The sequence below is a fragment of the Amblyomma americanum genome, chromosome 2 (genome assembly GCF_052857255.1).
Source record: "Amblyomma americanum isolate KBUSLIRL-KWMA chromosome 2, ASM5285725v1, whole genome shotgun sequence".
In the NCBI taxonomy this organism is placed as follows: Eukaryota; Metazoa; Arthropoda; class Arachnida; order Ixodida; family Ixodidae; genus Amblyomma; species Amblyomma americanum.
The window spans coordinates 19,281,167-19,303,266 of NC_135498.1; the positions used below are offsets into that span (position 1 = coordinate 19,281,167).

The 22,100-nt window shown below is 45.9% G+C and overlaps 1 protein-coding gene across 1 annotated transcript in view; it reads right to left on the minus strand.

Annotated features, from left to right (window-relative positions):
* lin (protein lines homolog) overlaps positions 1–22,100 on the minus strand; it is a 28,233-nt gene that overhangs the window by 5,535 nt on the left and 598 nt on the right. The gene's annotated exons all lie outside the window — the stretch shown is intronic.

The following is a 22,100-nucleotide window of genomic DNA, read 5'->3' on the forward strand; positions in this document are numbered from 1 at the left end:
ATCTCGGTGGACACCTGAACCGCGCCGTAGAGGAAGGAAAAAAGGAGGAACCGAAAGAAGAAAGGAGGAAGAAAGAGGTGAGGTAGTGGATGACCCCGGAATAGTTTCTACCACATGGGGATCTTAACGTGCACTGACATCGCGCAACACACAGGCGCCTTTGCGTTTCACCTCCATCGAAACGTTCGAACGCGAGTACACCAACCGTTGAAATGTATAATAATAATTGGTTTGCGGGTAAAGGATATGGCGCAGTATCTGTCTCATATCGTTGGACACCCGAACTGCGCCGTAAGGGAAGGGATAAAAGAGGGAGTGAAAGAACAAAGGAAGAAAGAGGTGGCCGTAATGGAGGGCTCCGGAATAATTTCTACCACCTGAGGATCTTTAACGTGCACTGACATCGCACAGCACACGAGCGCCTTAGCGTTTTTCCTCCATAAAAACGCAGCCGCCGCGGTCGGGTTCGAAGCCGGGAACTCCAGATCAGTAGTAGAGCACCCTAATCACTGAGCCACGCGGCGGGTGGCTCAGTGGCTCATTACAATAATTCTGTTTTGGGGACATTCGCGAAGCGGTGTCCTCTAACACCCCAGGCATACCGCAACTTTATTGAGAGCCCCTTTAAGGAAACTGTCGTGTTGTCTCACTTATCCGCAGATGTATGACGAAATAGGACCTCGCTTCATACACAAAAAAAAAAAAGGCCGGTGCTGATAGCGTCAGTTCTAATGCGGGGAGAAGGCGTCAAGCGAAGCCATCGCTGTCTTCATGCGTCGCACACGTGCAAAGAGTGCGCCTTTTATGACTCATTTCTTTTGGGCGCAGAACGTCTAATTGCTGCCCTTTTCCGCGTTTGGCAGTGCATGGCGGCTGTGGGAAATCCTTGAACCTGAAAGCGCGTGCGACGAGAAATGAAAAAAAAAAGATTGAAGGCATGATGGGCTAACAAGGCTCAACAGTTCTGTAGAAAGTTCTGTACACATAGTCGAGCTTAGTACTTTCGGAGAAGAGACACAGGCCTTTTGCGGATATGGAAATATTTGTTGATCTAAGGTACACGAATGATTCACGAACAAACGCTGCAAGCCATTGTCTGATGTCGTCTCCAAATGTCTCCGGAAGTCCCAATGTCGGGCAAGTCAAGGTATGTTCAAGCTGGTAAATGCAATGCTTGGTCGATTCTGCTGCCACTCGTCTTTTCTGTCGCGCTACATGCATTCCCAATAGCAAAATAAACCAAGTCGTCGGGCAGAAAATATTCCTTTAATCTGTTCCACAACAATGGAATTGAGCCAGCATTGTTGGAAAGCAAACCGTTTTTATTATCTGCTTGGTGGATTATTTTGTAGCGCCGAAAGAGGTACTACTTTCTGCGTATAGCAAATAGTCTGTCCAGTTCAAAAAAAACTATAAACAAACAAATAAAACTCGAGGCCCGGCGACGCCATATAAAGGCAGGGAAGAACATGCTAGCATTCGTATACGTAGGTACGAAACAACAGGCAAAATTTTGAATATTGTAGATGGTCTGACAGGTATACCAAGTTGCACTGGTCGGCACTTATTACCTTGAAAGTGAAGAACAGTCACGGCGATACGGACTAACTAATAGATGGGCATTAATAAACCGCCATGTTCTGTCTTAACTGCGCGAAATTCAAGCGGGAGCACTATCTGGTAGACGAATACCAAAAGGAAGACTCCTCGAGCGGCAGACGCCTTCGTAACTGCTTGCGAAGTTTCGTACGAGAACTTCGTTGTTTGTTTGATGTTTTTTTCTTTTGCAAGAGAAGTTTTGTTTTCCTGAGATAGCTTGTGAAGTAAAGTGAAGAAATGCGAGTAACTGTTTTGGCAGATAGCTCATCTCTGTCTCAACTGACGTGGAGGCTGGCTATCTGGGAAACGTGTGAGGCGCATTTTCTGGCCCTGTCTTTTATTGTGCCCCCGTTCGTGCATGCCTCCTTTTATTGCGCTGCGCTCTTTCCCGCGCTCGCGCTGGAGAAAGCTGTCAGCTGTCATCCGGGGCCCCACGCGCCTGCCAACAGACTCATTTTCTTGTGTCACCACTCTGCTTCAATGCACTACCCAAAAAATGCAGCACGGACAGAGGGCACAACCACACTTCTAATGCTGTGTGAGAAAAGGTTTTGTTCACACAAAGTTAGCCATTATATTATGCATTTTGTATAGTAGAAGAGTAGTCTAGCGCTATAGTCGGATACAACAAGTGGTCAGCGAAGTTCCGCCCACATTTAGAACCGGCGCACAGAATTCCTCCACTACAAAAACATAGTTCGTTGTTAAAGCTTCTCTTGTCACCTAAACAAGAAGATAATTACGAGAAACAAGTTATAAGACCTTGAATTTTGATACTTGGCTTGTTTAATAAAATCAAACATTAAAAAGTTGATTTCATTTACTTTTGGGACTGGCTTGCGGAGTAATATAGTACGCCGCGGATCGTGGCCCAGTGTTAACAACTGCTGTTTCTTTTTTAAGTTGTATCCTACTATAGAAAGAAAAACTATGTCTCTCCGAGTTCCTATAAGCATGATGTTAATGACGCCTGCACGAACATTGAAGCCCATAAACTGCGATTTCGAAAAGTGGCGATCGGGAGGACAACATGAAAAAATTTGCTTTACGTTTTGTTCCCGTCTATCGGTTTTAAAAGGTGTACTTGACTTCTTACATTTTAGTTGGAAAGTCATTTTACAGCTTTTTTTTTTAATGCGCCATCATTACTGGCCACGGTGAGCAATTTCAGCGATGTGTGTGTGTGTGTGTGTGGGGGGGGGGGGGTCCTTCTGCGTCCCACAAACACATAAAATCCCAGAAAATGAGTCCCACGGGTCGCATTCGAACCCAGAAATTTCTCGTGGGAAGCGAGTACAGAACCTCATAGCCAACACGCGCTTTTTTTTTAAATGTGTTATTGACTACAGTGAAGCAATGTTTTATGTACAGCCTTCTTGATTTTTAATAGTATAGTGCAAGCGTCGGCCAGACTGCTGTTCAGCGCCTTATAACGGCGATAAGCGTGCAACACGGCGAGAGTTCGCGCATCCCCATGAAGGGAGAGCGTCGTCTGCTGCGCTGTTCCGATCACGACGACTCACGCCCTGTCACAATATCTGTTCGCAAAAAACAGGCGGGCAGCAGAGCGCTTGTGAATGACTAAGATGGGACACTGAGACGTGCTTTCCTTCTTTTTTTTTTCCCCCCTACGGGAGGCCGCGCTGGCGAAGCAGAGTTAAGATAAAAATAATAAAAGGAAGTACGGCAGCACGTGTAAACCATTGCCTGGAATGCAAACCTTCTGATTTGAGCAGCCCTCTGCGAGGTGGGAACACGATAAAAGGGGAACCAACCAGCTCTTTAATAACTGGTTTTGGGGAAAGGAAATGGCGCAGTATCTGTCTCATATATCGTTGGACACCTGAACCGCGCCGTAAGGGAATGGATAAAGGATTGAGTGAAAGAAGGAAGGAAGAAAGAGGCGCCATAGTGGAGGGCTCCGGAATAATTTCGACCACCTGGGGATCTTTAACGTGCACTGACATCGCACAGCACACGGGCGCCTTAGCGTTTTGCCTCCATAAAAACACAGCCGCCGCGGTCGGTTTCAAACGCGGGAACTCCGGACCAGTAGCCAAGCGCCCTAACCACTGAGCCACCGCGGCGGGTGCCCAACCAGCAGTTTGATCAGTATTTCAGCGTCTGGATGTAAAAAAAGTGTCGCAGCTTTCAAATGTGTCCTTCTGCGGAGCACGACATCTTAGTCATGCACATATTTATTTATTTATTTATTTATTTATTTATTTATTTATTACTTCAAAGACCGCGGATATGGGGCATTACATGAGGGATGGGCATGACAGAGTACAAGATGATGGCCTCAATCATTTTCTTGAATTTGGTGGGGTTGGTAAGGTGAATGGCTTCCGGCGGCAGATCGTTCCAGTCCCGAGATGATTTGACAAAAAAAGATCGTAAATTAGATGCGGTTCTTGCAGGGGGAGGGTACACTGTCTTGCTGTGGTGAATGCGGCTGGACAGACGATGTGCTGCTAAAGATGCCCCTAAAGATGAATGATAATACTTATGGAACAAGCATAATCGAGATATTTTTCTTCTTGTTTCAAGACTAGACAAAGAGGCTCTAGATTTTAGAGAAGACACACTAGTATAATATGAATAATCACAGTAAATAAAGCGGATAGCGCGATTTTGTATTTTTTCAAGTGTTAGCGAGAGGTTCGACTGATGAGGGTCCCATACTGCTGAAGCGAATTCTAATTTAGGTCGGACGAAAGTTTGGTAAGCTAATTGTTTAATGGAAGGGGTAGCAAAACGAATATTCAGACGTAGGAAGCCAAGGGTGCGGCTAGCGTCATTAGCGATGTTCGTTATATGTGAAGACCATGTTAGGGTATGAGTTGAAGTAATGCCTAAATACTTACAGGTAAGAACGGAACGCACTCCAGAACCAAAAAGAACATATCTAGAGGTAATGTGGGATTGCCTGCGATGGAAAGAAATCATACATGTTTTAGCAATATTAAGGGACATTAACCAATGCTTGCACCAGGTTTCAGTTCGGGTTAAATCTTGTTGAAGGGTGTCGGAGTCAGTGCTTGTAGAAATCGGGCGGTAAATTACGCAATCATCTGCAAATAGCCGGTTGTTAGAGGTAACGTTGGAAGGAAGATCATTAATGTAAATGGTAAAAAGCAAGGGTCCGAGCACTGTGCCTTGAGGAGCACCTGAAGTAACCGGAGAACGAGGGGACGACGATTTGTTAGCGCAGACGAATTGCTCTCTGTTAGTCAAAAAGTTTTGAAGCCAGTTCATCACTAAATGATTAAGGTTTAGACGCGAGAGTTTGAGTAGTAATCTTTTGTGCGGTACTTTATCGAAGGCTTTTTCAAAGTCAAGACAGCGCGTCAAGAGGAATATTTAAGTCAAGATGCGAACTAAGGTCATTGATGAAAAGGGCTAGTTGGGAATCACAGGAAAGTCCCTTTAAGGTTTATGGTTTATGGGGGTTTAACGTCCCAAAGCGACTCAGGCTATGAGGGACGCCGTAGGGAAGGACTCCGGAAATTTCGACCACCTGGGGTTCTTTTACGTGCACTGACATCGCACAGCACACGGGCCTCTAGAATTTCGCCTCCATCGAAATTCGACCGCCGCGGCCGGGATCGAACCCGCTACTTTCGGGCCGGCAGCCGAGCGAAAGTCCCTTTAAGAAACCATGTTGGTAAGGGTGAAAAAAGTTGACTGAGACTAGGAATGTAATGATGTGAGAATAAATAATATGTTCCATCAGTTTTGAACAAATACTTGTGAGGGAAATAGGGCGGTAGTTTTTATAAGAAAAAGATGAACCTTTTTGGGGGACTGGGACGATCTTACCTATTTTCCAGTCTTGTGGCAGCACACCTGATGTTAGAGACTGTTGAATAAGGTGGCATAAGATGACACTAACAATGTTCTTAGTATTTTTTAGAACTTTAGAGTTTAAGCCATCAATACCAGATGAAGAGGACACTTTCAATGATTCGATTAGTTTCATAATTCCACTGGTATCGAACAGAATGTCTGGCATAACAGGGTGATCGAAGACAGGGAAGTATGGTAATTCGCCTTCAGGTTCTTTAGTAAAAACTGAGCAAAAAAAGGAGTTAAGAGTGCTACATACTTCTTGTTCCGGTATGAGAATGTTACCATCTTTGTGTAATGTTAGAGGTTTGTGGCGTGTAGGGTTAATAGTTTTCCAAAACTTGTTAGGATTGGTGCGCAGCATAGACGGTAACACTGATGAAAAAAAGGAACGTTTGGTTTGGCTTGCTAAAGATTGGAATATTTTTTTCCGCAGACTGATACCTTTTCCACGCACAAGCGCTATTCAGGCATTTAGCTGTTCGAAAAAGACTTTTCTTTTTGTTGTTGAGGCGCTTCAGTTCGTTATTAAACCACGGTGACGATGATTTTTCTGTGATGGTGACAGTAGGGATGTGCTTATCAATCAGTTGATGCATTTTGTGTTTGAAGAGAGACCAGTTAGTTTCAATAGACCGGCTTCAGAAGTCAAGGACCAGCCACGCCCGAAAGTCGGGCAGTACTGCGTTCATGGCTGTATAGTTCCCTTTGTCATATAAGGTTAGGGGTTGAGCATCCGCCTCGCATGCGGAAGGTGCGGGGTTCGATCCCCAGTGCCGCCGGGTACCCACCGGTGATACAATGGGTACAAGCTTTCCCCTGGTCTGGTGCTCGGCTTATTTAGGGTGAAATGCTTGGGAAATGGGTCTTTGACCCCACCTTGAGAAAAAGGGCCACAAATGGGCTTCTACCGCACGAGGCGGATTTAACGTTGTTGACGGCGGAACTTATCGCTGATCCATCAGAGCACTTCCCGCCTGTTTTTTGCGAACATATACTGCGGCAGGGCGTGTGTCCTCGTGATCGTAACAGCGTAGCAGAAGACGCGTTCCCTTCATGGGGATGCGCGAACTCTCATCGTCTTGCACGCTTATCGTCGTTATAAGGCGCTGACCAGCAGTTTGGTCGACGTTCGCGCTATATTATTAAAATATCAGGAAGGCTGTACTTGACTTTACATTTTAGTTGGCAAGTCATTTTACAGTTTTTTTAATGCGGCATCACTACTGGCCGCGGTGAGCAATTTCAGCGATGTGTGTGTGGTCCTTCTGCGTCACACAAACAGAAAAAAAATCCCAGAAAATAAGTCAGAGCCACGATGAGTTTTTTTTAACTTGGTATCTATTGCAATGAAGCAATGCTCTATGTTCATGCACTGTGTACAAACCATGAATAAAACAATCGTAAATCAACACGAGTGCCGCGTTATTTGATGGACAGAGGCGAACGTAATCTGAACGGCAAGGCAGCAGGAAAAAAAAAGAAAACAACTTAGATACGAGGAAATAAAATAAAGGCAACCAAAGAATAATAATGGTGCGGTGTGAACAAGACGGGGTGGCAGTGGCGGCAGTGGTTCAGCAGTAGTTAAGAGTAAATAAAAAAAGTGTTTGCAATGACCAAAAAAGAATGTTTGCTGTGGTTTGAACAATATCCAATCAGTGGTTATTGTGCGGTACTGTTTGCTAGCTAATTCAAACCTTGCACTTGTAGAGCATGACATGTAATTTTTATTGCTCCTCCAAGTGGGACGTAACACATCTAGTGACGAACCTCAGTGTCTTACCTTTCCGCTCTTGGGGTCATTATTAAAACTGTATAATCATTTCTATAACAAAATAAGTAGTATGAACAGCCCATTGGAGGATGTATGTGCACATAGGGTGTGCTTGAGATGTATCCGCATCAGTTTTGCATTGTTTCGTATATTGTATGATTTTTTTAACGTTTATAGATTTTTATTTTTAGAACAAGTGAGAGAGACATCGCTGCTGTCTGTGCAGTTGTGCTGTACAGCAAGGCAGACATTATGTACGTTACATAGTTCAACTAAAAGGCGATTAATTAGCTGATGTTAACTAATCAACTTCTTAATTTTTGGTTCTAGGGCAGAAGATTACGTTGAGAAATTGAAGGCCGTTAACATCGAAGGGGAGCTCAGTTTATTTTCTGAATCGGGACTGTGGTTCGGAATATCAAGCCTCAAAAATACGCTTTTGTAAGCTCACTCAGTTGTCTTTCCTGCAATACACGCTTAAAAAATTTTTTCGCTGGGCGTGGTATCGTTGGCGAAATCACTTTTTCTTGTTTTACATAATAAAATACACCAACTGCGTCTGTACCTGCTGCATTAAAAATGCGAGCAGGGTCATTTTGTAAATTTGCCATTTTGTAAATTTTCCACTGCACCAGCGGGGGGGGGGGGGGGGGGCGCCCGTGGACGTCACATGACTTGCTTCTTTAGATTTCGCTTTTAGAGCGAAAGCTCTACCCCTCGAGGCAAACTCCCAAGGTCAAATGTGGCTCGCGTTTGACCTTCAGCCGGCGCAGCGGAGGTGTGTCCTGTGACGTCAAGCCACGTGGCCCGCTGCGGAGAGGCGCCGCAGCTGCGCTTGCTCGGAGCCTCGCCGCTGCGGTACCACGTGACTAGGCGGAGATTTAACAGATGCTTCGCCGGTGCCGAGCGCGTCAACTCTACGCTGCAGGCGCCAGGCTAACCATGTATAACAGAGCTTTCGCTCGAATGACTAGACTCAAGCCATGTTTAAGCCATCCTTAATTTTTGACTGCCAACGTTCAACCCGACCGCGGCTCTAGCGTTTCGATGGAGCCGAAACGCTAAGGCGCCCGTGCGCTGTGCGGTGTCAGTGTATGTTAAAGATCCCCAGGTGGCCGAAATTATTCCGGAGCCCTCCACTACGGCACCTCTTTCTCTTTTTCTTCTTTCACTCCCTCCTTTATATATTTTCCCTTACAGCGCGGTTCAGGTGTGCGCCGATATGTGAGACAGATACTGTGATATTTTCTTTCCCCCCACCCCCCAAAAAAGCAATTAAAAAAAAAACAACCAACCAATTCATGAAATGCGCTTCATCAGTGTGAAGCACACAATAAACAATTTTCTTGCAGTAACTTTACATGCAAGATGGCAGCTAGCTGTGATAGTGGCAAATGATGTCCTGTTGCCATCCTTACCACGGGTGGGTTCATCTCTTCAAATCTGCCAGAAGTTCGCCCGTCTGGCAAGACCCGGGAGAGCGTTTTGTTTCATCGCCAGGAGCTCCACATCTAGCGGCGGTGTATCTCCAGCTGGCCGGGTCCATAGGATGCCGATTGTGTCACGTTTAAAATCACGTGATCTCAAAAATAACGAGAGGTAGGCACGCCGTCGCGATAAAGAAAAAATAATGGGCGACGGCTACAGCCATCTCTATAACAAACTGGATATGGTATACAATATTTGTGGTTTATAAATCCCAAGGATGCACTTTGGCAGAGACGCCATAGTGAAGGGCTCCGAATTAATTCGACCATAGCGTGTACTGACAGCGCACAATCTTCTTTTCACAGTTCGCTTCCAATGAAATGCGGCCGCCGCGACCGGGATTCGATCCTGCGTCCTTGAGCTTAGCAGCCGAACGCTCCTTGCCTCTAAGCCACCGGGGCAGTTCTCTCTCAAACTAGAAACTTCTCGCTGAGTTCCGCTATTAGGCAGTCTGTTCATGTGTTCTTTCAGCGTACCGGCTGCCACATGGCTATGGCCGATTTATGAGTCACAAAAATGTGTCCGTTCGCTAGTTGCTTGCTGCTGTGAAAGCACGTTAAACAGCTGTAATATACGCCATCAGAGCAGTCGGCGGGGTCAAGTATACCACGTTCGCGCATAGCATTAGAGGTTCCTGAGTTTCTTTCGTGTGAACGGTGATGCCAATAAGCCAGTCTTCATCGGTAGTAAAGGAGGCTGTAGTGTGTGCGACCAGCGCAGATGGATAATATACAGTATTGTTTAGACGACATGTCCAGAACATATGCCGGATGTCCGCCGATTACCATCCACAGCGCGAGCACATTGTCGAGCACTAAGTATTCAGTGTCAGCTGGAAGATGGCGCCGGGTGAAGTGGAAACGTATTTTTTGGGGTAGAAGGTTAAACGATGAAGATGACAGGAGTCTACTCAGGCTATAGTGAAATAGCCTGTGTTCAGAACACACCCAACGATGGCGAAAGCACACCACGAACGCAGTAATGGCATAGTGCTGCCGCAGTGAACGAGCCGACGTAACGCAAGGTGCAATCTGCTAGCACCGAGAAGCGCATATGAGCTCATCCGGGACCGTATACTTAAACTATACAGTGCGTTCCTCTTTAGGTATAGAGACTACATACGTTGTAAGACGGAATCGTTTTTGTGATGACGATCGCTTGCGAGCAAAAAAAAAAAAGTAGGAAAGCAGAATGTGCCCCGATTGCGGGTGTCGTTGAACTCGAAGGCCTGAATTGTTGTGACGGGCCTGGCCCCGGGTAATAACCCAGTAAACTGCCGGAGCCTCCTAGGTGTAACCGCAAACAGCGCGGTTATGCACACAGAGACGCGACCCGCTTGTCCCCACATCTACGCTTGCGGGCCAAATAGTTGCTTGTTTGCGCGCGAAGGGTCACCTCATGCGGTGAATGGAGGTTTCCTAGCTGGCACCCGAGCAATTTCGCATAGGCGCGGTGCCACCCGCCGCTTGGCGGCTGTTATCTGCGGTGGCCTCATGCGGCAGTGCAATTGACTGCCGCACTCGCACCCACCGCGTAGTCCTCCCATCGGCAGGCCACGCGACGGTTTATCTCAGATCCGGAAACTCTACACGGATCAGCATGAAACTGGGCACTTCTCTCTCACCCCCCCCCCATCCTCCTCCACTTCATCCGTTAGTTCAGCGCTTGCAAACGCTCAATGCCAGTAGCGTTGCCAGCAGCCAGTAGCGTGTAATGAAGCCGGTTGAGTCAAGAGATCCAAAGGCTCGCCTTTGTCGCTAATGGCAGCTCTGTGCAGCCGCACACAAAGATGAGAAGGCAGCCAAGGCGGCCGGAAACATCGCTGAGTCCGATGAAGAGCGGGAGAGTTATACGGCGCGTCAAGCTGCGAAAGCAGCGAGAGGCACTGAGCGCGCTGCCCGTCACACAAAGGAAGTGGCTGAATGCGGAGGCACGTAGATCATCAAAAGCCGCGAAGGAAGACGCTGTCCTGCAGCTAAGAAAGCTGGCTTGGGGCGTGAAGCACCCAGAGAAACCATGCGCACTCCGAGAACAGAAGCGGAAGAAGACAGGGGCACGTTCTGCATCCAAATAAGCTACTGTCTTACGGCCCTGAATGTCCACTCTGTGGGGCTCTAGCAACCCTCTACCACAGTCTTGGCCTGCCTGGCTATTCAGATGGCCCCTCGTATACAAGTGCCAGCCGAGAGTGTTCTTCGAGCACCCGACCCCTAGAACCAGCGTTCGCTCGTTCACCGGGGAAGCAGCGTCGAGGGCTGCTGGGGCCCTGGACTGAGGGCCCCAGTCCCGAAACATGTACCCCCCCCCCCACCCCTTAAATAATAAATGTTTTTCACACGCACACATCACTATAGTGTCCGGCTACCACCGTCTATAAACTACCTATTGAGTGACAAATTGTGACAGCGTTGTGCGTGTGTGTGTGTGTGTTATGCCTTTTCCCCTTCTCCCTTCCTCCTTTTAGCCACCTAATCCCTCTTCCCCAGTGCAGGGTAGCCAACCGGAACCCCTTTCTGGTTAACATCCCTGCCTTTCCCTCCTCCTCTTTATCTACCTATCTACGGAGCGCCACGCCTTTTCTGCTATGCATTTTTTGCTCACGCGCAACTGCTCTCACCAACGATATAGGCTTTTTTGTTTATTTTGTGGTATATATAGTGAGCTTATAAAACGCGTCTAGAGAAAGTGCGCGCTGTGACAGCTGCTATAACGCTGATTCAGATACCGAATGATGATGATGATGATGCTATTAGGCTCTCTAAAAGGCCTAACATTCGCAATATATCCACCGTAAAGTACCATCAAACTACAATCAAATTTCACTTGTACTAAAATTGTGCTTTCTCGCAGTGAGGCGCAAAGGGCCGCAAAGTTCGGAACAACTGGCCCGAATAGAGAATCGACCGGTCCCAGTTGGGAACCGACTGGCCCCATTTGACAAACAAGTAGTCCCATTTGGGAACATAGTTGTCCCAGTTGCCAAGCAACTGGTCTGAGCTGGGAAACGACTGTTCCAACGGGGACCAGTTGGGACAGACAAAGTGGAACTTGCCGACCTCAGCAGGGAACAGATGGAGGGGCAACTGGTTCCATAAGAGGTCAAAGGAACCCGCTAGTTCCAAATGAAGAGCAATTGATTTCTTTTGGAAGCCATCTTGCAAACAGCTGATATCGGTAGTAGGCCAACTGAAACGCCACTGGTTCCCGTTTAAGGTCAAAGATTGAATGGCGAGTGGGAAATCGCTGTTTGTATAGTGACCTGCTCGCAGCTGAGGTCTTCAGAGAAACAACAAGCTCTTAGTGTGCTGGAGCATTTAGCATTCACGATCAAGTTGATTTAACCTTTAATAAAGTAAATTGGTTTCATTTAGCAGCTAATTTTAATTCCTAGCTATTAATAAGGGTAATTTCGAGCGTGTTGCCCATGTGTAAAAAGTGAGCGATTCAATAAAGCGTGTAGGAATAAACAAAAGTCGCCGAGCTCAACTGTAGAATGTTGATTTCCGAATTCTGTGCAGTTTTCATACTTTTTTACACTCTGACCATATTCTTGTTGCTGTCCACTCAAAAATAATGTAGACATAAAAAATTACTTCATTGACTGAAAAAAATGGTGAAATTATTTAACCGAAATATGACCAATTCATGCTTCCAACCAATTTCAGTCATTGCAGTACAACCTCCAACAAATACTAAATCAACATCAGTATACCAAGATAATTTCATTTAAACAACTTCAAGAATCCTTTCAAAAACTATAAATAGTAGTGTTTTTATATGTTTGCTTCACAGATCTAATATTTCTCGTACCTGTACGCTACCTTCGTTCTAGTTATGATTGCATAAATCTACTGTTTTATTCAAATATGGCCCCGCCGCGGTGTCTCAGTGGTTAGGACGCGCGGTTCAGGTGTCCAACGATATATGAGACAGATACTGCGCCATTTCCTTTCCCCAAAAAACCAATTATTAATATTATTATTATTATTATTGATTGGTGCTTGAAGAATGGGCTCACTCTCAATTCATCTAAAACCAAGGTTGTCTCATTTACGCGTAAAACGCAGTCTTCTCTACTATTATTCTGTGAATGGTAGGCCGCTGCCCAGGGTTGATGAAATTAATGACCTCGGCGTACTTTTCGACCGTAGCCTCAGCTTCTCCTCTCATAAAAAACGCATTGCTCTACGGGCTATGCGTACACTCGGCTTCATCTGCAGGCTTTCGAGAGAGTTTCGATCCCAACTCCCTTTCTTAAAGCTCTACCTCTCCATATGCTTGCCGCTTTTGGAATATGCGTCTGTTGTTTGGAGCGGCACTTGCCAGTCGAACTGTGAAAAAAATTGACAGAGTTCAGCTAAAGTTTTTACGCATATTTCAACATCGGCTTTCTTGCAAAACTTCTAGCTCTCATCCCAGACGGAGTAACTCACTGCAGCTTCCTTCTCTTAGCTGCCGTCGCGTGAGGGCAGATATAATTTTCTTGTATAAACTTCTTCATGGTCACATTCTATGCCCTCAGCTCCTAGCGCGTATCCTTTTGCGTGTACCGCGAAAGAGCATAAGGGAATTCAGACCATTCCAAGTTTCTGCGCTCCTGCACTCCCTCTCCCCTCTGGACAGAATGCAAAAGTTGTTTAATTCTCTTTGTCCTCACCTTGATATATTCGAAAATTCTCTCCCTTCCTTTATATTGAATGTCCGTGACGTTCCACTTTGAGCACTCTTTTTCTCATACATAACTTCCCCTTTCATGCATTTTGTCTTTACTACACTTGTGCGTTTGCACCGGTATTATATTGTTTTTTTCTCTCCTTAATTGTACATCACGTGTACTTGTTTTCATTAATATTATTTCTTTAATACTGTGTACTCACGCCTGATTGTCTGTAACGCGTTCACTAATTACATTTCTTATTGTGTATGATTGTATTTCTAGCTTGTATTTCAGAGATCTCTTATTCGTTCATATTAGTATTGGCTTTATTCTTGTTTGTATTTTGCTATATGCTGTACTTGGCTGTTATCGGTCGTTCTTGTGTTCATTCTCTTTGTTTATTGTTTCATTAGTTATTTATATGTCTGTTGCCTGTTCTAGCTGTTTTCATTTACCGCTGTTCTCGCTGTTTCCTTGTTCTCGCTTTTTTGTTTCATGCTTGCTGTCGCGCCTAGTTTGTGTGTCTTTTTTTTCTATCGCCTTGACTGCTGCATTACCTCCCCTGAGTGTCTTCCTTTGTAGTGAAATAAATGTACAATTTGTGCGTGTGAATGGTGTACCAGCACCAAGACCTTTGGGTTGTTCCTGGGCACCGAAAAAATAAAGATTGATTGATTATTATTATTATTATTATTATTATTATTATTATTATTATTATTATTATTATTATTATTATTATTATTATTATTATTATTATTATTATTATTATTATTATTCAAATATGTATGTATGATGTATTCTTGTATTATTTCTGATAATATTTGGAAACTGAGCTTGTTTGTGTATTGAAAACTACGCAAAATTATCATTGTACAGTGTCAGCTATTCTCTATATCTCCATTGTTTCTATTAACTATTGTTAGTAACTATGTCGGCACTGGCTTGTAGAGGTTTTCTGGGCAATGTCAAGCTGTGATTTACAGCTTTTAGCCCAGATATCCTTCCAAACTTCTGTTAAAAAAAATGAATTGAATTGGCAGCCCGGCATCAACAGACACACGAATCTGATTACTAAGGTGTCTTACCTGATTGCGATAGCCTCAGGCGGTAACAAGAGATTACAACCACAACCTTTTTTTTTTATCCTCGACTAGGACGACCCCTCCAATGCGCTCCTTTTCACTTCGCACCTTGCATAAACGTAAGAGGGTAGGTTATGACAGCGCTAAGAGCACACAATGTATTTGCTCTGGGGTGAAACTGCATCTCGTCGTAAACCTTATAGCATTGAGCAACAACTGCTTTTAGGCGGAGCTTATTCCTCGCCTCCCTTGGGCCTTACTTTTAGACAGACACTGCCCCATCCTACCTTGGAAAAACACGCGATTGCTGCGACAGGCGTCTACAGCCGTGTTTGCGCTGTCTCTTCTGGCTGTATGTATAGCGGTGTAGGAACACGTGCAGTAAACCCGCCTCTCGCACCTGCATGCTCTTTTCGTGAGCGATATCATCCACCTCAAGGTCGCATAAGTTCGCGTTTCTCATCTCCTAAATATGTGTCAAGTTTTAGGAAAGTTCATAGTCGTATTGCATGAAGCCGCAAAACTTGCTTTGTAAGGGCTCTTATTTGGTTTCTCTCAGTATCTTTCTGACGCGGGGGATTTTACAACAGCGATAATCCAAGTATGAAATTAAGGCACATTCGGCAACTGTCTCCTATCAGTGGCGAAATTTTATCGCGTTGAAATTCACCCTATTAAGCGACTTGCAAGCATGCACTTCGGATGGGACGCTGCTGTTTTCTCGCAACTGTAGTACGAAAGTTAAGATCAGCCACTGTCTGTGAAACGCGAATCACGGACGTCAACTCCCGCAAAATGCACAGCCACTCGCCGGGAAGTGTCCGGCCAGATATGCACAGATAATCAGACACGAAGGATTAAAGTATTGAAATGGCCCCTAACCATTCTTGTTAGCTTTTCTTTTGCTTCTTTGGACTCCCTTCATACATTATAACATTATTATGCTGTTTGATGTGCATTTAAAATGAAATTCCACCGTCTGCCGGCTTCCTAGCGTGAGAAGAAAAAGTTCTAGCGGAAAGATAAAACAGAGGGCAATAACAAAAGATTTGGGAGGATGTGCTACGACTGGCCAAGGATAAAGCCAGCCCATTCCCGATTCTCGGAGGCAAGAAAAGGGCATAAATCTCTAAAGATGGGTGGATAGCTACGCGTGATGAATGAAATTATTCGACGCGTCACATATGTACGAACGCATGGCGCACATAATGCGCTGGCAATCTGTTGAGACATACATCAATCCGTCTGGTTTCTGGTCTAGTAGAAACGAGCTTTATAGAAATAATACAATTTCACAGAAACGGTGATAACCCTGGAACACGCCCGAACATAACGGACGCAGACATAGAAGCAGTAGACGGGATCAATCACGAAGCTTGTCTCCTAGCTTCTTCTATGTCATCCGTACTTTATGCCGGTGGGATGCTCTACCGTCACCGGCTCGCCCACCTCTACAAACAAATTCACAAATATACCCCATGCAATTATGCGTTGGCAATGCTACGGTATTAGTTGCTTTTACCGAAACATTATCGGAAGGGATGTCACTTTTGGTCTGCTGACATCATTTCCTTCCTGCCAATGGGAATGCTCCGGTCTCGTGACGTCACTTCACTCCAGCCAATGGAAAGTTTTATCGCCGACGACGCATTCTAGGCCTAAAAAAATTGTGAGAATGAAGGTTGTTCGGCTAGAGCTAGTTCTTTCAAATATAAAACAAATTGAGGTTCATACCAAGTGAATGTAGCCGAGAAGGCTACAGTGATGTCGACCCATAATCCTACTTACATGGCAGGCGGGGTCCGCGACTGAGCTCACGAAGCTGCCTGGACTGGTGTCGCCCTCTCCCGGGAGGAGATTAGTAGCTCTTTCGAGTTAAGATTGTAAATTGGAGGGGACACTTAACCTCCGCCTTAAGAGTACGACGCGATAGCTTAATGCGTTAATTACCATATATGCAGAAGGTCATTCTCTACACTTCATTCATAGATCTCTAGGAGTCTTCGTACCTGTCCTAGCGCCACTGTGCAGCAGGTAAGCGATAATCATTGTGAAAATAATCATATTCCGACAACACGAAACAGCCTAGATTAGAAAGTGAACGGGACTTTAGGATATTTTAGACAAAATTAAAAAGAAATCGACATGGACAGAACAGGCTGTCCATCACACTGCGAGAGTGGATGCGGAAGAGAAGACAGTCGAGGGGGACCGAAAGTAAAATTATTCCTGTTTGGATCTGCACCAAACCCTTGCCAATCCCCCACCGTGAACATGAGCTATCGTATATGAGGCAACAACAACAACATATGGTGCGAAGCGCTTGTGAAATATCCTGGAACAACACGGCTGTTGATGTTATGCCGCAGGGATGATTTGAGGGGTACAAGAGAGGCATTTTAAGTGTGTCAGCTCTCGCATTCGAACATTTCTTGTCTGTCCGAGATTTCAAGATAACGGCCGGAAATCACAGGTCAGAAAAATGTCTGACCTGAGCAAATTAACTGGTACTTTTCACAGACGTGTAGCCAGTTTTTCAGAATATTTCTTTAAGAGAGTTAGCTCAGGAATTGACAGAAAAAAAATACGCCTGCGTGCACGAAGTGGAGTTTCAAGTTTAGGTCTTGTGAATTGAATGATATTTTTAACCTTGGTATTATATATATATATATATATATATATATATATATATATATATATATCTTAAAAAGATTGTAAATGCCGCCATTTATAATATAAAAGATGACTATAGATGTTAGAAACATAGTGTGTCTTGTGGCTCGCTTCCTACAATCAGATACAACTCAAGAACGACAAGGTAAATGCCTCTCAAAGGATGCCCTGTATCCAATGGTGTCGACTGATTTTGACGACGTCATGGTTCACCCGTAGTTAACACACTGTAATGATTGCGTGACGGGGGATCAATCAGCTATTAATCGCGACGTCATGAAAACCGGTCAACGCCATTGGCTGGGGGGCCGCCTTTGAGACGCGTTTTGTACTTCGTTCTTGAGTTGTACCCTACTATAATGACATCTGCTTACGCCGAGCTGTCTCGCAATTTTTTTAGCTTTAACGGAAAAAGAAAATAACGGTGCATCAGTGTACACCGCTGTCTAATCCGGAGACTGCACAGGAGTGAAAAAGCAAAACATTAGAAGTAATTGCCGAGAAAAAAAAACTATTTAGCTTAGTTCTCCTAGACGGAGACAGTTCCGTTCCTGTCCGCCTGAATGATTACACCATGACATTGCAATAAACGACATAAAAGATTTTGTTTGTTGTCATGAGCACGGTGCCAGTAGCAACAGACTAACATTTCATTTCTTTGCACTATGAAAAAAGATAATTATTTCCGCGCGCTTGAAGTGGTGCACAATTTTGGAACAAATATGGGTTCCACTGGTGGCGGATTCGCATCGTGTTACATCTTGAAAGCGGGGCTGAGCTGCGGCGAAATGCAGGCAGCAAAAAAAAGGGGGGGGGGGGGGCATTACAGCAGTAATAGGCCGGGTATTATTGCCGTAAAGAATATTATACCCTGACCGCTCAATTTACGAGGACGCCAGCACTCGCGATTAGATAGCTTTAACTTTCTTATCCCTCGGGTGTATTTGTGGTTACTTTTACTTTTCAAGGCGTTCATATGAACCTCTGCGACGTCTTGCTTGGACTATAACTAAAGTGTCTTCGCCGTGCTCACGAGCAGACTTCCTACCTTTTTAACCTTGGCGTAGCAAGAGAACGCGTTAACTAGTACTTTGACGGCTGCTTCTACAACAAACTCGCGGCATCCGGACAGGAACAGATATTAGACGTTTTTAGCGTACCGGAGACGTACTACCGGAGACGTATACCGGTTTACCGGACCCCTCTCGCGCACGCGCAGTGGCTCCCCCTCACCCCAACAATGCCACTGCGCATGCGCGAGAGGGGTCCGGTAAACCGGTATACGTCTCCGGTAGTACGTCTCCGGTACGCTAAAAACGTATATTAGTCAAGAGAGGGTGAACAGGGGAGGGTGAACGGGGGACGGGGGAGGAGGGCTAGGGCGGATGGTGGTGAGATGGCTGGCGGGTGGGGGTCAGGTGGAGTTTGAGGCCGCGAGTTGAATCCCGGCGACGGCAATATTCATTCATTCATTCATTCATTCATTCATTCATTCATTCATTCATTCATTCATTCATGCATTCATTCATGCATTCAAGGTCAAGGCTTCAGCAATGGCCTGGCTTTTGCAGCTTTGGTTGTGAAGTAGAGCTTTCGCTCCAAAAACTGAAGACTGTGGTAGTGTACTTTGTGGTTCCTAATCTGGTGTATACCTGTGAGCTTCTAGATTAAAGAAATCTCTCATTATATAACAAAGAACGCCACGCGCTCCTGACCGCATACGTCACTTTTATTCTCATGCAGTTTGTTCCTGTCAGGCCACGGTACCAACAACAAAAAGTGCGGGCAGGTGCATTCCGCGACCGTCTTCGCGTAGATGGGTGGTGATCTAAGGACAATAAACCTCACCTTGTACAGGAAATCTCATTTCAGACTTCGGCTTTGAGACCATCTTTTTTGCATGATCATGTAACAAAGTGATAAATTTAAAAAAAATCGTCCTGATTCTGAACCTACAGAGAGCCCGGAACGTAATAGGAGTGGCCTGGGTATCCAACCAAGAGTAATTTCGAGTAGGTCTGCGTAGCGCTGAATGCGTTTATCGTTAATACAGGAAGTAGCAGCTTCTCCAAAGACATGACACTATCAGTATAAGTATCAGGCCCGGCAAACATGCAATAGCTATGCTTGACTGAGTTTTCTAGAAAGTTTTCTGCAGGTGACATTTTAGCCCAGATTCATGCATAAAATACATGCAAAGAGTTAGGCTGTTCATTCGATTTATATGATCGAGTGCTGAATTCCGTATTTGGGCGTCTATGCTTTGTCTCACAGTTTGCTAACACTAAAGCGGAAGCCAAAGGTCGCGCGGACAAATCAGGGGCCGAGGTACCAAAGCGTACAGTGCGTATAGTACCGGTTCGTTAGAAGCTCGCGCTTGTAGCTTCGGCAGTCATGACTGCCAAGCGCCAGATAAAAAAAGAATTGGCAGTGGCTTAGCTCAGCTATGCCAGGATATACGTAGCGAAAGCTAAGGCATAGCTTGGTTAGCCTTGGTTAATCTTGATTGAAAGTCCAGGTATAGTCTTCTTGTCTGGATAGTTGTCACGCGGTTGGTCACGTGACCAGTCACGTGGTTGGTCACGTGGTGCGGTGCGACCACGGCGAAACTGCCAGTTCGTGGCCAATGTAGCTTTCGCTACAAAAATCCGGCTAATACCGCATCTTTCCACCACACGAACAGATTTGGCGGTTCGACCTCCGATTTGCGTACGCAGGCCGCGTGCTTTCGACATCAGTGTAAACAAATGGGAGGACATGCAGGGTGTATATAACAGTAATGTTGTTGCGCGAGGCTTCCGTTCGCAATTATTTTAAAGATTGGCGGTGTAACTCGTGCTGCGTCTAGAATCCCGAATGCAGGAATGTGTGTTGACCCGTGTTTTACAGCCATAAAGAAAGAAGAGTTTTTGAGAAAATGTTATTTTATTGATGCGTACGTTCTGTGATGTCGCCCAGGAAGGCGAGTAACGGCATGTGGTTGTTGAAATACGACATTCAGTTCATGCTAGTGGCATGTACGTGCCGTGCAAACATGTAGTCAATGCAAGTGGCGCCTCTGGTGGTTGCTTGGAGAAGGTTGCTGACAATCGTGACGCCGAGAAGTTTGTAATAAACTCCGGCAACCACTGCGATCGCTAAGCGTGGACGCTAAAGTCCCCGCAAATGACAAAGGGAGCGTCCAACTTCCCCACGATGCACGTGGTGACATTATCGTAGTGCACAAAGGCCGTGGCCATGAAATCTCTTATGTCTTTCTGGGTCGTGTTGGACGAAATTTGTACGCGGGCTATCGCCACGTCTCGTCCGTTGACGTCGCGCTTGACGGCACACGTCTCTAGACATAAGGCTTGTTCTTTAGACGGCTGTGATGTCCTGTCCACATGTCATGTTTTCCGTGCGCCCTTCGTAAATGGCAACATCGCCAACTCGAACGTCGTGACGTTTCAAAAAATCAACCCAGAAAAATCTGTCAAAACCAACAGGCTCGTCCATTCAGGCTTCGCTGAGGTGACACGGCCCTTCGATGCTGTGGACTTCGCGGACTTCGCTGCCGTGGTGACACGGCAGTGACTGCACGTTCAGCGACGTCAAGTTCAGACCGGCAGCTATCCCATCATGCCTAAAAGCGCAGACCCTTGCGTACGCTGTCTGCAACGCCACCTCCTCTAGTTTGGACCCCGGCGCGGGTCTCGATCCACGCACAAAATGCGGCGAGTCCAGCTGAGCCCGCGGTCAGTCGCCATGTAAAGCTAATAAAGGTGGCTGATGACGGAGGTTCCAAAACTCCAGTACGTCTACCACCATCCCTGAGCCTTTCTAGAATGAGCTACGCCCTTTCTGCGATGCATTTCCTGCTTAAATTTGCTCTTGACGACGACATATGCTGTGGATTTCCTTCCCATATAGTGCATATGTTGCGAATGTTGCGAATTTGCTTCACTTTCAGTGCATATGCTGTGGATTTTCTTCACTTTTAGTGCGGAAGCATTACTTAGAGCGATCCGAACCAAGAAGCTTGTGTGAAGCCTCGGAGTAACTCGGGTAAGCTCGGGTTAGTTCGGAGGAGCATCACGCAAGCTGCAGTCAGTGGGGGACCGTCGCGCCAGCTGTAGCCAATAAGAGGGTGACCTTGAGGGTGACCTCGGCCAAACCTAGCTCAGCAAGTCCAGTTTACTCAGTTAACTACGTTGAAACCGTATCATTTTTTTTATCCATCCTCTGTCGACTCTACGGAAACAAATTTCTTCTTGGTCTCCTTCCTCCTCCCCCATGGCAATTTGCCTTTGTCCGGGGTTCCCGGACGCTTGAGGGTGACGGTGGTCCACAATCGACGCGAATGCGAGGTAACCCTCCCGTGACAAGTACTGATGTAAAAAATGTGAATTCTCCATGAATCGGGGAAATGCGCATTGCCTCACTAATGCTGAGTGCCTGACCCGCGCCGCGGGGGAAGCTATAAAGGAGGGGGTAACCGATGACACGCAGAGGTAGTCGCCGTAGTAGAGGGCCCCGGATTAATTTCGAACATTTGCGTTTCTTTACAATGCACTGACTAGCTCCCAAACCAAAGCCTTCCCTCTTCCGCTTCGCCTTCAGCGAAATGTCGTCGCTGGGGTCGGGATTCGATATGGCGACTTTATTGCTGAGCGGCCGGAAGTCCCCGCCACTCAGCCACCCCGTGTGTTCCGTATAGGCGCTGGTGACTGGTGCTCTACTCCCATAATAGTCATAATATGTTGGGATAACTGTGAAAGCTTTCTCTCATCGTGTCTTGCTCTCTCTCTCTCTGTCTCGCCGTAGCGGAACTTGCATTGTCCAGAGAGCTCAATGTGTCTGAATATGACGCTCTCTGCGTGACAGACATCTTCGTGCAAGTACTGGGACTCGCTTTTGCAGCAAGATCAACTAGCGATGAAAAAAAAAAACGCCTGTGAAAGGTATTGTAATGTATTGTATTAGGTTTTATGGCGCA